The following is a 14654-nucleotide window of genomic DNA, read 5'->3' as shown; positions in this document are numbered from 1 at the left end:
TGCCATCTTCATCCGAGGTCTGTATTTCAACACCTTTTGGTGTGCAAAAGATGGTACAGTTCATTTTGCACAGCAAATCACGACGCAGTAGATTCACTGGACTGGTGTCACATACGACAAACCTATGCATTTGTTTAAAATTTCCAATTGAAATCTGCATTGGTTCGGTAACAGGAGTACTAATCAATTGATTAGATACACCCACTACTGGGATGTTTTCTCCCAAGAGGGGTAGGTTTGGAACGTCCACTGTTCTTACAGTAGAACGGGTAGCACCAGTGTCCAATAGAAAGGTGACATCATTTCCGTCGACCTTTCCTTCAATGTATGGTCCAGACTGGTCTACCGGCAAGGAAGCGCCAAGTACGCACTCCTCGTCCTCCCCTCTCAGGCCCCGTCAGTCCTGATCATTACAAAGGAAGGTATCATTTAGCAGATACTGCGAAGTTGCTGTATTTCTGTTCTCACCGCTTTCCCAAACTTCTATCTCCTCACCCTCTGCTTGCCTTCCCCTGTATACCTGCTTGGGTGCTCGAGGCACCTGAACTGTTTTTACCTGGGTTTGAGTCTTTCTTGGTCTTTCTTTCTGCGTCTGTGGAGTTAAATCAGGAGTTTTTGCATTATCATCTAGTAATTGGGGACACTCGTTTCGCCAGTGTCCAATTTCGCCGCACTGATGGCAGGAAAATTTCTTCATAGCCTCTTCCCTGCTAAATTTGGGCCGGGGCTTTCCTCCACCCCCTCCCCCAGGATTTTTGTTCTCAGCATTCTTAACCATGTTACTCAATTGTTTTTCCTGCTGTTCTGCGAGCTTCACCTGAGCCCACATCACTTTTTCCTTAAGGGCCTTTTTCTTTTCTGCCATCTCGTCCTCGCAGTACTGAGCGTACCGCAGGACCTCATCCATTTTCTTAGTATGCCAACAAATTTTATTATCTTTTATCCACTGACAAATTTCAGGTCTTAAACCATTTACAAACCTGTAAATAAAGTGCGTCATGTCCTTCAAATCGATGTTATCAATACCACTGTAAGTTTTAAATACCTGTAATAACCTCTCATAGAAGGAGTGCACTGTCTCGTCCCTTTCCTGTGTTGTTCTATCTATTTTTGTCCAATCAGTTTCTTTTGCGGGCACCTTTTCTTTCAAATGCTGAATTACCTGCTCATATTTTCGCATGACATCCTTTGATGGCTCCCCTGTTTCCTTATTTCTTGGGTACTCCTCACTGGGCCAGTCTATGGCTATTTTACACTGGGTCCATAAATCTACCGGAACCACAATGTCGAAAAACCCATCCAGGTCTTTCCACAGACATTTCTGTACCTTCACGAACCTCTCCACCTGCCTGTACCAGTCTACTGGTTTCTCTCGTAATTTTGGAAAATCGTTCGTAAAGGACACAATATCCTGTCTAGACCAGGGGACATGCACATATTTCCCTCCAGGTACTTCGCGCATGGGGCATAACTGTTCAGGTTTCTCCACCTCCCTTAAAGCAAATTCAGGAGTCACTTGTCGGGAGCGAGCCTCTTCCCTCTTTTTCGCCCACCTGCTTCTCCATCTTTCCACATCTCCCCATTTCTGTAGTACTCCCAATAATTCTTTAATCTGCAGCTTTTTCCCTGCCACATTCAAGTGCTCTATATCTTTGTCTGAGAAGTCTGCTCTGTACGGTTTCTGTAAGGGCTTGGATTTTGAGATATCTACCCCCATACTAACTGCTGTTTCGGTCAGTTTTTCGTGGAGCACTCTGGTGTTCCTTGTAAAGCTTTTACATATAAACGACAATTCTTCTTCAGAGTAGGTATTTAATCGATCCAACCCCACATTTCCTGCCATTAATTCTTCTATTTCTACCCTCAGCTTGTAGAGGTCTAAAGGTTTCGTTTGCGGAGTCTGTTTCTCTAATTCACGACTCCAACTCTCAATTTCATCTGGAGTTACCAGAGAGACATTCCTAGTGCCTGTTGCGGATTCTAATTTAATCTCTTTCGCATTAAAAGGGTTATGCCTCTGCTGCATTCCCTTTCCGGTCGGTTTGTTTGGCAAGTCCAAGAACGCAACTTCAGACTCGCACTCACTGGACTGATCATCTATGATTATCGGTTCCTGTCTCGGGGGTGCCATGACTGGGGTCATAACTGGAGTAATCGGATTTCCCTGACCATTTCCGTATAACGGGACCACTGGTCCAATAGTTACTGGAATAGTCAATGCCTCAGGACTGGTATTTAACTGGGAGATTTTCTGAATTATTTCTGTCCTTTGTCTAGCTAGAGCCTCTTGCTCCTTTTCCACTAGTATCCTTCTTAAAGTCGTGTCATGTAATATCTGTGGGGTCAAAGGAGGAGTAAAACTCGGGGCAGTAGGATGCGTTTCACTTGGTCCCCCACCATAATTTGGTTTCGGAAATAAAGTTCCAGTGTTAAAGGACCTGCGTTCTTCCCCATATGGAGGTTGAACAAAAGGCAGTCCTGAATTCGATGGTTTCTCTTCGCTTTCATACAAGGGTCTGGGAAACAAAACTTTCGTACGTGAATATTTTTCTTCCTGGCTTGCGGGCACTTTGGGATATATATCCCTTGTTTCCGCCGGTTCGGGTTTCTCAGAATAGGGCAATACTTGACCACCCCCTCCCAGTCCTAGGAATCTGTCTTCTTCCTTGAGGAAGTGGCGTCGGGGAGCATCTCCTACACTGGAAGGTCGGGTTCCCTCGTTATAAGGTGGCGGACTTCTGGTACAGATGTCATCTATCAGTTCATCATCTGATTCCCCCGGGGCCCCCCAATGTTTACACTTTTCAGTACTTTTCTCACCCGCTGCAGGGTTATGACATGCCAGCATCATGGGAAACAGACCCTCAACAATCATGCTCTGCCTCCACTGTTTCATCCTTTTATCCCTGGACTCCTGTTTCAGTCTGGGGTACCACTTGGTCAAACCCTTGTCCATTCGGGGTCTTTCTCTTTCAAAAGCCTCAATCTCCCATTCCTCTAATGCCTCATACTGCGTTAGTCTCGGTCTGGGATGGAGTTCATTCATCCGAGTCCTTAAATTAAATAGGATCCTACCATTGAAAGTACCATCTAACGGAAAAGCCAATACTCCGTCATCTTTTGTGTACTTCACCCAATTCTCCAACCACACACAAGTATTGTACCCTCGGTCAAACATCATGAATGAGGCAGGAGTATTAGGTGGTGGGACAAGAACACCTTCTCTAGATTTAATCGGTTTGTCCGTTTTGAAATAATTTTTCACCTTACTTGCAAGGGACAATTTTCTCTTGGTTCCGTACATAATATCGTATCTATTAGTCTTCCACTGATCCCTTTCAAACCCTAGGTGCCTTGGATCAGGTCGAGTTCCTGTAGTCTGCGAGTGCCACATACGACTTCTACGCTAAACTTTGTTTACAAACTACCTCCAATCAGAACGCGCTTCAGAAATCCGTGCGACCAATGGGTGCGCGACTCTGAATAATCTCCGCCAATGGGTGCGCGGCCCCTTCGTGAGACAGTTCCCACGCTCTGGCTCTCACCCCTCCTTTACAATACCAGCTTCGCTACCCGCCCGCTGCTTCTACCAATCCCAGCGCGGCACAGAGTGACGTCAGAGGCGCTTCGCGACTGACTCCCTCCCTTCACAAGGTAACGGAAACTTTCTTTCTTTCAAAGTGCTCAGCGCTTGGTTATTTTACAACAAATACACATTCGCCACAGTGCTCAAGTGTCTAGACAGAGAAAGAATTGTTTTACTGCAAGTAAACTACTTCCATTTACTTTTCACTCGCTGCGGGCAGATCTCTTCCGCCTACCCTTCACTCTAGCATCGGTGAACCTGTTATTCCCCTAAACTCATCCACTTCTTTCCGGGATATATTCCGAGTTTAAGGTTTCTCAGCGGACCCCTCTGCTTTCACGCTAGCTCCGAGGAACCTGCTACTCTTCCGATGTGACCCTTACTAGGTTACGCCACTATGGGAATTTTGCCAATGAACCCCGTTACTGTCATTTATTCACACATGTATTCAGAAAACCCTAGTTAGTGCTTCCCGGTTATCCTAACCTGCACCTAACTTTCCTCGAGCCTGTGACCTCAGGACAATGGATTCTATTCACCACTTGCCCTTTCAATTCCCCGGGGAGTTCGGACAACAAGAAACAATACGGTTTACAAATGCATGGATTAGTACATATAACAATATAAGAACAAGAATAATAACAATACAAAAATTCATGAGTTTCAGCAGCGTATTCACAAGAGAATGATCAGGTCTCTTAGAACAGCCGCTCTTCTAGCAGCATCAATATACTAGCAGCTTCCGACTCAACTAGTTCAACTAATCCCTGCTTTACTCTCAACTAGTCCCTAACCATCCTCTAGCTACCAGAAAAACTGATAAAGCGCGCGAGGCCACCCGACCAATAGTTTTCGCCGTTTCCGGCTTCCGGGCCCATATACTTTCAAATCACCATATACATCGATCAGGTGACTTCACGAGCTCTACCAATTTGTGTGTGTGTTCCCTATTATTATTTTTCAGTGCACCCGACTTACCATCCACCGATGCGGGTACCTAATGACCACAATGAATCAGGGAGCTAGCTGTAAAGGAAAGGCAGCAAAATACAAACCCAACCAATAGCCTTCAAAATACTGTTGAAATGACCACGGACAACTGGAAGTTTTAAAATGTTTATCTAAAGTTCATTATTTTCTTGCATGAGGTACAGTAAAATAAGGCAATCAATAACCAAGATAACGTAAATTATATAGCTATAAAGAAATAATGACAGAGTAATCATTGAAGTACTGATAAAATGTAACGAGAAGATACTATGCTATTCAATAATATTTAAGCATGGACAGTTTTTATGCATGGATAACTATAGGAGGGCCTATAAAGAGTAACACGCTTCACTTAAGGTGAATGGGCCTTTGAACAATCTAGGCAATGAAGTTCTAGACCATATCAGAAAATGACAAACTGCAATGCAAAATATAATTTCTAACAAGTGAGAAGACATAGGAACAAACTTATGGAAAAATGCAATTGACTTTCAATAGTTGCGGAAAGACATGGAAAAATATATCATATGCAATGATGAACTTTATTAAAGCCAAAGTTAGAAATTCAGAAGGTGCAAGATTTAAGAGGTTCGGAGCAATATTTACCTAGAAAGGTGTGATAACCAAACCCTGGCCACGGGTCAGTTAAGGACAGGAAACCCTCAAGGAAGGATACCCCTCAAAGGACAGCAGATGCAGAATGGACACCCCGGATAGGACAGGATACCCTCAGATTAGGAATCAGGACAGGACCTCAGGACAGGACAGCAAACCCTCAGGACAGGACCGCTCAGGACAGGACCGGAACCCACAGTTCGGAAGCAACGCCTGCGCTCCACCCGTTCTGCAGCTATCGATCAAGACCCCGATTGGGTCAGCGAACTCCCAGTTAAGTGCTTCGCCAGCACTTTAAGGTTCAGTAGAACCTTAGACTATGGTCAAATTCGGACAGAGTGCTCCGCAGCTCTCTGTATCTTCAGTCACCTATTGAGTACGATGGGTCAGTGACAGGTCAGCTAAACCAGACAAGTCGGACGGTTCACTAGGTAAACCCAGGGTAGATATACAGTTTGGGGACAGTGTACCACCCCCCAATGTTGCAAAGTGTCAAAATCCCTCAATTTGGATTGGTCCTAAGGTAGGATTTGGGTAGCACACCAATCACAACATAGTAATTCAAGCCTACATTTGCATAGTAGGGTACCGCCTAACTAGATTGGGGTTCCCATGAGAAGTTGTGCAGAAATACAATGGCAATTTTAACAATGTTGCACTGCGAGAACATGTGATTGGTTCAGCCGAGTTTTCAGGTCGTTTCTCAGGAGCATCTTGCTCGTCACTGCCAACTGGCTGTGTTCCATCAGTCAAGGTCTGCTGTGCCTCGGCAAGTCGCGCAGGCGCAGAAGGGACCTCCAAGATGGTTCTCGGTACATACAGAACCCCATTCCCCGCGGTACATGAAAAGTAAGCGAAAACAAATTAATACATAATAATGTCATTATGAAAACACATCACAGGGTTTGTACTTTTAACTCATCATCAAGAAATAAACTTATGCGTTTAAATGTTAGCTACATTGATACGGGTACAAGAGCAGTGGCACGAGCAGTACCACATGATAAGCACAGCTATGAATTACGCATGCGCATAAATTTCCCTCCACTTCTGCAGACGCGTCAGGACACGTGAGTGTGGCTGACGCATGCGCAGTAACTAAAATACAAGCAGCGGCCATTTTAGGTGACTCGAGTAAATTATTTTAGTAAAACACATGTGCAAGCTTCACGATCCTTATCCAAACTAAACATAAATGTTAGTAAAACATACACTTGTTACCGTATTACACATAAACGAGGTTCTTGACTTCGGCAAGCCGCAAAATATGCGAAGCTTTGCTTCATCAAATCAACGTTCTGCAATTGTTTGTGTTGATGCTTACACCAAATGGGTTGTGGTTGAGTTTGTCAAGGATATCACCACAGAGGCCACAATTAAGTTTTTGAAGTCTATCTTTCAAGTGGAAGGTTTCCCCAGTGTTATTGTCACCGACAATGGGACACAATTGACCTCGCACAATATGCGGTCTTTCATGTCTCACTGTGGTGTGTCCCATCACAGGACTTCTCTGTATAATCTACAAGGCAATGGCCTTTGTGAGAGGATTAATAGATTGGTCAAGGGCACTATACAACTTGCCTTATCTGGAAAGGGGAATGTTTTGGAACTTGTGCAAGAAATGCTGTGTGCGTACTGTACCACAGTCCATGGGGGTATGACCAAGTCTCCGTTTGAACTTATGCGAGGCAGGGTTCCTGGGACAAAATTGGTTCCTTCTTGGATTAAAAATGTATTTGGTAAGACTCAGGAGATGCAGTCTACAATTGTGAGGAACTATATTTCAAAAGGGGATCTTGTAAAAGTCAAACCGGGAGGGGTTTCTAGTGGTCTAACGAAATTTAGGGGTCCTTTCCGTGTCAAGTATGTATTTCCACATTATGTTGTTCTTGCAAATGGGGAAAAATGGAATTTGAGGAGGGTTGCTTTGTACCAGAAAGATGTTCCTCTGTCTTCTCACATCATTCAAGATGATTCCATTGGTGATTTTCATGAAGACAGGGGTAGTGGTTACATGTTGACTTCTCCTCAAGAAGAATGTGTTCATTCTCTTCTCCTTCTGACAGGATTTCTGTTGGTGGTAGTGATGTCTCGGATTCTGGTTTTCCTAGTCTTCGAAGCACCATCACTGATTCTTCTTCTCCTCAAGTACCTTTCTCTCTTCCCAGCCCCAAGATTCCAAGGTACCGTAAATTACCTGTTTATTTAAATGATTACATTGGCAACTAATGTTATTTCTCTGTTTTGTAAGAAGGGAGATGTGTTGTAAACTTATTGTATTACTTTTCTCTTGTCTCTATGATCTTCTTCCCTCTCTATGACTTTCTTGTATTCTAGAATGATTATGTTGGGTTGTAAGACTCAGGTTCTGCTGTGTCAGTTGAGTACTGGTCAGCAGGCGTTGAGTTCTCATACTGCTGTGCTCTGCAATAAATCTCTTATACTACAACAACTGGTCAGAGATTACTTACAACAAAAACGAACTGAAAATCACTATTTATAGTGCTTTTCAACTATCTTGTGTCAAACTGTGGCACCGTGTGAGCTGAAAGGTCTGATTTCATTAAAAGACCAGAGGCTACCATTATTTAATAACCTTTAATTGGTACCCCAACATGCAGCACTTTAAAGAATATCCAATACATCATAAGTAAAACATTCCAACATAGAATGTCACAACATCATATAGCTCCGTGACAACTGTTGCTCTTCCTCTTTTATTCGCTGCTCCTCAAACAGCTAAGTACCGTTTCTTTTCTCTCTAAATATAACAATGCCTTAATATATTTAATTTAACTGGAAGATACTTACGAGGTAAGTTTTGAGCATGCGGTGTATTTCCCTTCCAATTTATGGTTGGATACTAATGCCTTTGAGCTTTTTTATTTTCCATCTAATATCAAATTTGAGCTTCGCTTCAGGAGCTCGCATTGACACTGCAGCAAGCCGCGTCTCACTCGATAAAACATAACCCCACCCTCCCAAAAGTGTCTGCCTAAATACTCGACCGACACCCGAAAAGCTATTAGGTTCCGGCGGGCCTCGGAGAGACACATTCTGCGCAAGACCAAACCAGTGATTACATGCCGGAGGGCCTCTAAGATGGAGCACAGCAAGCCGTGTATGGAAGTGCCCTCCCGCTGACCTCACATTCGAGGCAGCAGAAGGGAAAAGTACTCAAATAGGGACAAAACGTCCCAAATAAGCAGCATATGAAACAAAAGTAGGGCAACAGGGTTGGAACAGTTGTCCTCAAACATAGATTGTTGCTTGGCAATGGGTAGGACGAACCAGCACTCAGCAACCAGCTCGTCAGCTGCACATACATTTTAAATAATTACCGATTATGGGCTAAAGTCATAAGCTTTCTTCGAATAAATAAATAAATAAAATAAATAATAATAAGAGGTCAAAAAGGGAAAAGCATTTTGGAAAATCACATCCTTATTTACCTACTAAGGTTTTTAACAATAAGGGAGAAATATTTATATATTAATATATTTTAAGTCTGTGCTGGTACCCTAACCAGGTACGGATGTCAGAAAGTGACATACAAGACACAATGAATACACCCCTTAATCCAGATATGTTTTAAAAAATAAATTGTAAGGGAATTTAAGTCTACCATAAAGGAGGCGGTAGAGGTTGTACTTGGTAAACGACCAAGGGACAACATAACGGAAGAAGACCCCCTGGTATCTCCTCAGGATAATGCACCTCTGCCTAAAAGGCAAGATAAGGCCACAACAAATCCAAATACCTCTCATATGGGGCAAACACTGTTGGCAGCCTGACCACTGCAAGTGTTCTAGATCATTCATTGGGTAGCCAGAGTGCTACAGGTGACCAGGTTGTCCATAGCAACACAATAAGGAAGAGCAGCCTTCTTGGTGAAAAGAGAATGGGTAGCCATTGGGCACAAAAGGAACACGTAGCCTTCATGGCACAAGAGAATGCAGTCTCGTAACTGATGAGGAATACCCCTTTGACATGTATACAGGTGAACGGGCAGAAGAGGTTGGTGAATATATATTTGACCCATTGGATATTGTTTGATAATGATTTCCTGGATGACGACCTACAACAAACGTCCACCTCAAAGGCCATAAGAGACCCTTCTGGTGTTGAAATGTTTAACCCCACTCATATCACACATCCTAGAGGGTCCAAATGGTGGCCTATGGACCACATCACAACCTTTAATAAGCACTGGATCCGTAATCCACATGACAAAGAAACATGTAATCTAACGTGGGCAGAATGCCCAAGACCATTTCAAGATAACAAGGCTCGAATTACTCCAAACTTAGCTGATGACCTTCTTAGTCAAAACAGGAAGGAACCCTAGAAAGGTTCTTGAACACTGTCCTAAACAGTGTGAAGATAAAGTACTTGATATTTTAGGCCCACTTGCCAAAATATTGGAGTTGGCCGAGGAAGCTTCATATAAAGAAATACCAGTGGATGTTGAACTGCTCTGAGGATGGAGCCAATGAGCTCTATGTTTACCAGGGAATGCCAATGCTGGGTTAATCTCAGAAAGGCAAAGAGCTCTTCTGATGAGAATAAACCCCCAAATTTGGTGACCCAGCCATCAAGGATTCCTAAGGAGACACGATGCAGCAGGGTTTCGCGAAAAAGAAACTCGGCTTGAATTGAAACCCCCGTAATATTTCCTAACAGTGTGCAGTGGAAACTAATGTATGAATTAGATAAATACATGGGAAACCAATTTGCGCATGCGTGCAATGTGAACTAATGCATGATAGAAATGGACCGCATTTTGCATCTTGCAACTTGATTTAAAAATAATAATAAATAATGCTGTTTTTGTTAAGAAAAATATTAACATGGGATAGTGAAAAGGTGGGTGGTAAACAGTGAAAAGTGCATTTCATGTCATTAATACATACCTATGTTTTATTCATCATTGTGAGCTGAATGGGCCTACATTTCCTAAAACTGACATGACAGATGGGGGCTGGAGAAAAGCATGAATAACCCAACAAATAGACAGAAAAGCTGAGCGCTGCAGAAGAGTGCGAAAGGCCAAGGTTGATCAACTACGAAATAAACATTGTTTGCCTGCCAAGAGACAAGACTGGCCGTGGGACCCGAAGTCACTGTATATACTTCTTCCGCGGACACAGCAAAAAAGACTCATGAGAAAGATTACATTTGTTACATGTATCATGAATGAATAAACGAGTATATACAAGTTGAGGATCACGTAATGAGAATGATGTAAAAACAAAAAAGACTGTAGAATTATAAATGTGATCATGGTGGTATGATTGACCACCCTCCAAACCATCCAATGAGAGACTGAGTTCCCGAAAATTGTTTCAACTATTGTGGGTTGGACATGTAGGTTTTAGTGTATAACTGGGGTAACCTGGGGGTGTGGTTGGCAGCTGCTGCAGGTGAGAGAGAGAGAGAAAGAGAGAGAGCGTATTCGAGAGATAGAGGGGTGATTCATCGCAGTCCATCAGTTTGTAGCGAGGTCTAACTGATCCTGTCCCGTCTTTGTTCCCTGGCTCTATCACGGGAACCCCCCGCTACTGCCTTGGCCAAGGTGGTAGTATTTCTAAGTGATCTTTGAGCTAGTATAGTTTCATGTTTTCCTACATTTGCATAATCATTTACAAATGTATTTTTGTCTCTGAAACGTATTTCTCCATCTATCCACTCCTTCACATGCATTTCGTTCATTTTATGAGTATTCACTGTTTTCATTTTTTTGTTCTTGTTTTTCTCTTCCCTGAATTTTTCTGTTTGCCTTGTAAATTGTATGCAATGAGCATTTTTTCCCTCACATTATTTTGCGATAAACTTTATTAATCTTACTGAGAGTCTGTGATTATTTAGCTAACTAGATAGGTAGATAGTACTATTATTACCATCAACTTCTAAACTAATGGTCAATGTGGAGAAGCGTGGCTCAGTGGTTAGAGGCGGCAGACCCGGAAGCTGAGATCAGCCGTGGACCAGGGTTCGATTCCCCGCCTCGGCGGGTCTTGGGCATAAAAATTCCACAGACTCGACAATTCTCGCTCCGGTGCCTACTCGACTCACGGGGTCACACTCTGCGACTCTGGGCAATAGCTTGCTTAATCTCCACTACGGCCCCTCGCGGCGGGATGCCTGGCTTTCACCTTGTGAATACCCTGCCGGGGTATCTCACAGGGGAATACCAGGACGGGTTCCCTAAGCAAGCGCCTTGAGACCCCTGGGTGATTAGTGCGCTATATAAATCGAAACACATTTACATTTACACATTTACATCGACCAGAGGATAGAGAGTTGCCATGCAGGTTCAGTTATGTATTTAGAAATTTCAGATATGAACCTGTAGGAGAAAACAATTGATCACGTCATTAAAACTTGACCCCCAGCACATCAGGAATTTGGGTGAATGTGTATGGGCCATGTATATGTGATGTTATTGAGTATTGATCCCTGATTAGGTGTCGTGCTGGATCAGACACTAACAGCCTTTTTTTGGGAGAAAATATTATCTTTTGCCCAGGGAAGTATGTCTCTACATTCTCCGCTTTTAGCAAAGCTCAGAGCAACATGCGACGCATGTTTAACAATAGAGTTTTCGGCAGGCTCAACAGGAGGGGACTGGCTGTCAGCCATGGTCAACAAAGGTCCCATTTCTACTGAAGCAACAACCAATGGGGTTATGGAAGAGGCTACTGTGGAAGCAACAACTTCTGCCCACAAAGAGGCCGAAATCCCTGCTCACTCAACAACAAGGGCAGATACTAGGGATCTGGTGACAAAGATTGTTCTCAGATTGGTTCTTCACACACAAAGGTAGGGGAAATAGTACATTATTTCGTAGAGGCATGGTCAAACATAACAAAAGATTCATGGGTCTTACAAACCATGCAGGGGTTTAAAATAGACTTTTATAAAACGCCTTACCAACCAAAGAAACCAAGAGAACTTTTTCATAGACCAGGAGCATTCTACGCTAATAGATTCAAAGGTAACATAAATGTTGCTCAAAGGAGCAATCCACAAAATGACCAATTCAAAGGGAGGTTTTGTAAATGCAGGTTTTCTAGTGAAAAAGAAAGACAAGGGCTGGCAACCAGTCATAAATTTGAAAGATTTGCACAAATCTTTGGTTCACAGACACGGCAAGATGGAAGCAATCCACCTCACAAGAGGGAGACTGGCTTGTGAAGTTAGATCTCAAAGATGCTTACTTCACGATATCGATGGACCCACACAGTCAAAAGTTTTTATGTTACAGTTGAAAGGGTACCCTATTACAATTCTGTTGTCTTTCTTTTGGTCTTTCCTAAGCTCTCTGGTGTTCTACCAAGGTTCTACGACCAGTATGGCCTCCCTGAGAAGAAGGGGAGTAAGACTAAAAAATATACTATAGACATACTGGTAATGTTTAAACATCGAGAAGAATTACTGATACATATGAAATAGTCAATGACACTCTTAGAGGAGTTCGGCTTCATTATCAATATAGAAAAATCTATCCTAGTCCCAACGCCAAATTTGGAATTCTTGTTTTTTTAGGTAGATACCATCAAGTCTCAGTTTCTACCTCAGAAGAAGCTAGCAAAATAAAGAAAGAAGTTGCTTATGTTCTTTTGAAAGGTGTGGTGAGTTTCAAACATTTGATCGAGAGTAGTCAGATTACTGACCTCCTCAATACATGCCACCTCCCCGGGGCCCCTACACTACAGGACTGTTCAGAGACTATAGATCTTGGGTCTAAGGAAGAGTCTTTGGTATTCAGATTCAGTCCCATTATCCCAGGAGGCTCAAGAGGACCTCCAGTGGCAGCAGAGCAATCTAGACAGCTTGAATGGGAAAGCAATTTTTTTAAATAAACCAGAGTTTACCATGGAATCAGAGGCTAGCAACCTGGTCTGGGGTACAAAACTGTGAGGGATAGAGACAGGGGAAAATGGTCCAGAGAGAAACTTTCCTTACACATAGGTGTGGCGCAGCGGGCAGGGCAGCTGACTTCGGAGTGCAGGCCTCACGGTTCAATTGAAGGCAGCAGCTCAGCTCAGCACCATGTGACTCTGGGCAATAGCTCACTTGATCTCCCCAAAGGGCCCAAGCGCCTTGAGACTCATAGGAGTGAGTAGTTGCTGCTTCACTAATACCGTATTTAAATTTATTTAGAATTTAACTTAATATATGATCTATTTGTATCTTGTCCGGATAATCGCTTTCTCTCTAGATGACAAATATCATTCAAACAGGCAACTTTACTATGCTTAAATTCATTTAGAAGGGTGTCAGAAGTAAAGCCCTAGAACCTTGTAATAGGTTCTAAACTCCAGATGGGTTTCATTTTGAGATATGGAAAAGAACAAACACAATGTCAGAAAACATATTTTGCCCAACCTTTGAGGGCTGTCAAAAGTTATGTGTGATAAGTTGTATGAAAGTTTATGAACAAACGATGTTAGAATTCAGACCAGATGACGAAGAACAATTACTAATTTCATACGTTAAACCATTCAGGGCAGTAACATAAGCTACAATTTCTAGATGGGTAAGGACAGTGATGTCCGGGCAGGAATAGACTTAAGTAGATTCAGAGCCCACTCATCAAGAGTGGCAATGGCCAGTAAGGTCTTTTGGGCAGTAGGTACACTCGCAGAAATAATTAAAGCAGCAGACTGGTCAAATGCTAGCACTTTTGCTAATTTTTACCTTAGACCAGTAGAACACGTGAGCAATGTGGCACTGAAAAGGTTTAATATGCATAATGGTAGCCTCCAGTTTAATAATGAAATGGCGATTCTCCAATTACCTTGAGGAGAGAACCTTGATTTCATTAAAGACAACAGTGGCTAACATTATCCTTCGCACCATGACCTATTTTTCTATTTGAATAAGTTCTGAACATTTCTATGCTTGGATGTTTACAAATATTTATTACAGTATTATTGAACTTAAACGTTAATAGATTAACGATATTGTTTACAACTTGTAGTGTTTTAACAGTTTTCTATTTCTGTTATGACTAGATTTGCAACATGAAATTTTATTTCCATTCGGTATCACTTGGTATCCATTTTATTTCAGATAACTCTCTGCAATAAGTTCCGGACGAAAATGTATTATGACGTGGTTTTCAGTGCAGCTTGAAGAGGAACAGTCACAGTTGTCATGGAGCTATATGATGTTGCGACATTCTATGTTGGAATGTTTTACTTATGATTTATTGAATATTCCTTAAAGTTCTCCATGTTGGGGCAGCAATAAAAGGTTATTGCATAATGTTAGCCTCCGTTGTCTTTAATGAAATCAAGATTCTCTCCCAAGGTAATTGTAGAATTGCTATTCTCTGAATGCATACAACTGTAGAACTAGGAAAATTATGGACATTTTAGCATAAGTGTGTTAATCACTTCTAAACCACCATAATGTAAAAAAGCCCACCATTTGAACCGCTTAGTCTATTTTTGAA

General features: G+C 42.4%; 1 long non-coding RNA gene across 2 annotated transcripts in view; it reads left to right on the top strand.

The window, feature by feature from the left end:
- LOC144771967 (uncharacterized) overlaps positions 1–14435 on the top strand; it is a 244850-nt gene extending 230415 nt beyond the window's left edge. For both annotated transcript variants that reach the window (XR_013599567.1, XR_013599568.1), the window contains 2 exons: positions 7258–7374; positions 14270–14435. This is a non-coding gene — a long non-coding RNA (uncharacterized LOC144771967). The remainder of the gene's footprint in view (positions 1–7257; positions 7375–14269) is intronic.
- The last annotated feature ends 219 nt before the right edge of the window (positions 14436–14654 follow it).

Source organism: Lissotriton helveticus, chromosome 8 (assembly GCF_964261635.1).
Source record: "Lissotriton helveticus chromosome 8, aLisHel1.1, whole genome shotgun sequence".
NCBI classification, from domain to species: domain Eukaryota; kingdom Metazoa; phylum Chordata; class Amphibia; order Caudata; family Salamandridae; genus Lissotriton; species Lissotriton helveticus.
This window is presented reverse-complemented; position numbering and strand designations above follow the sequence as displayed.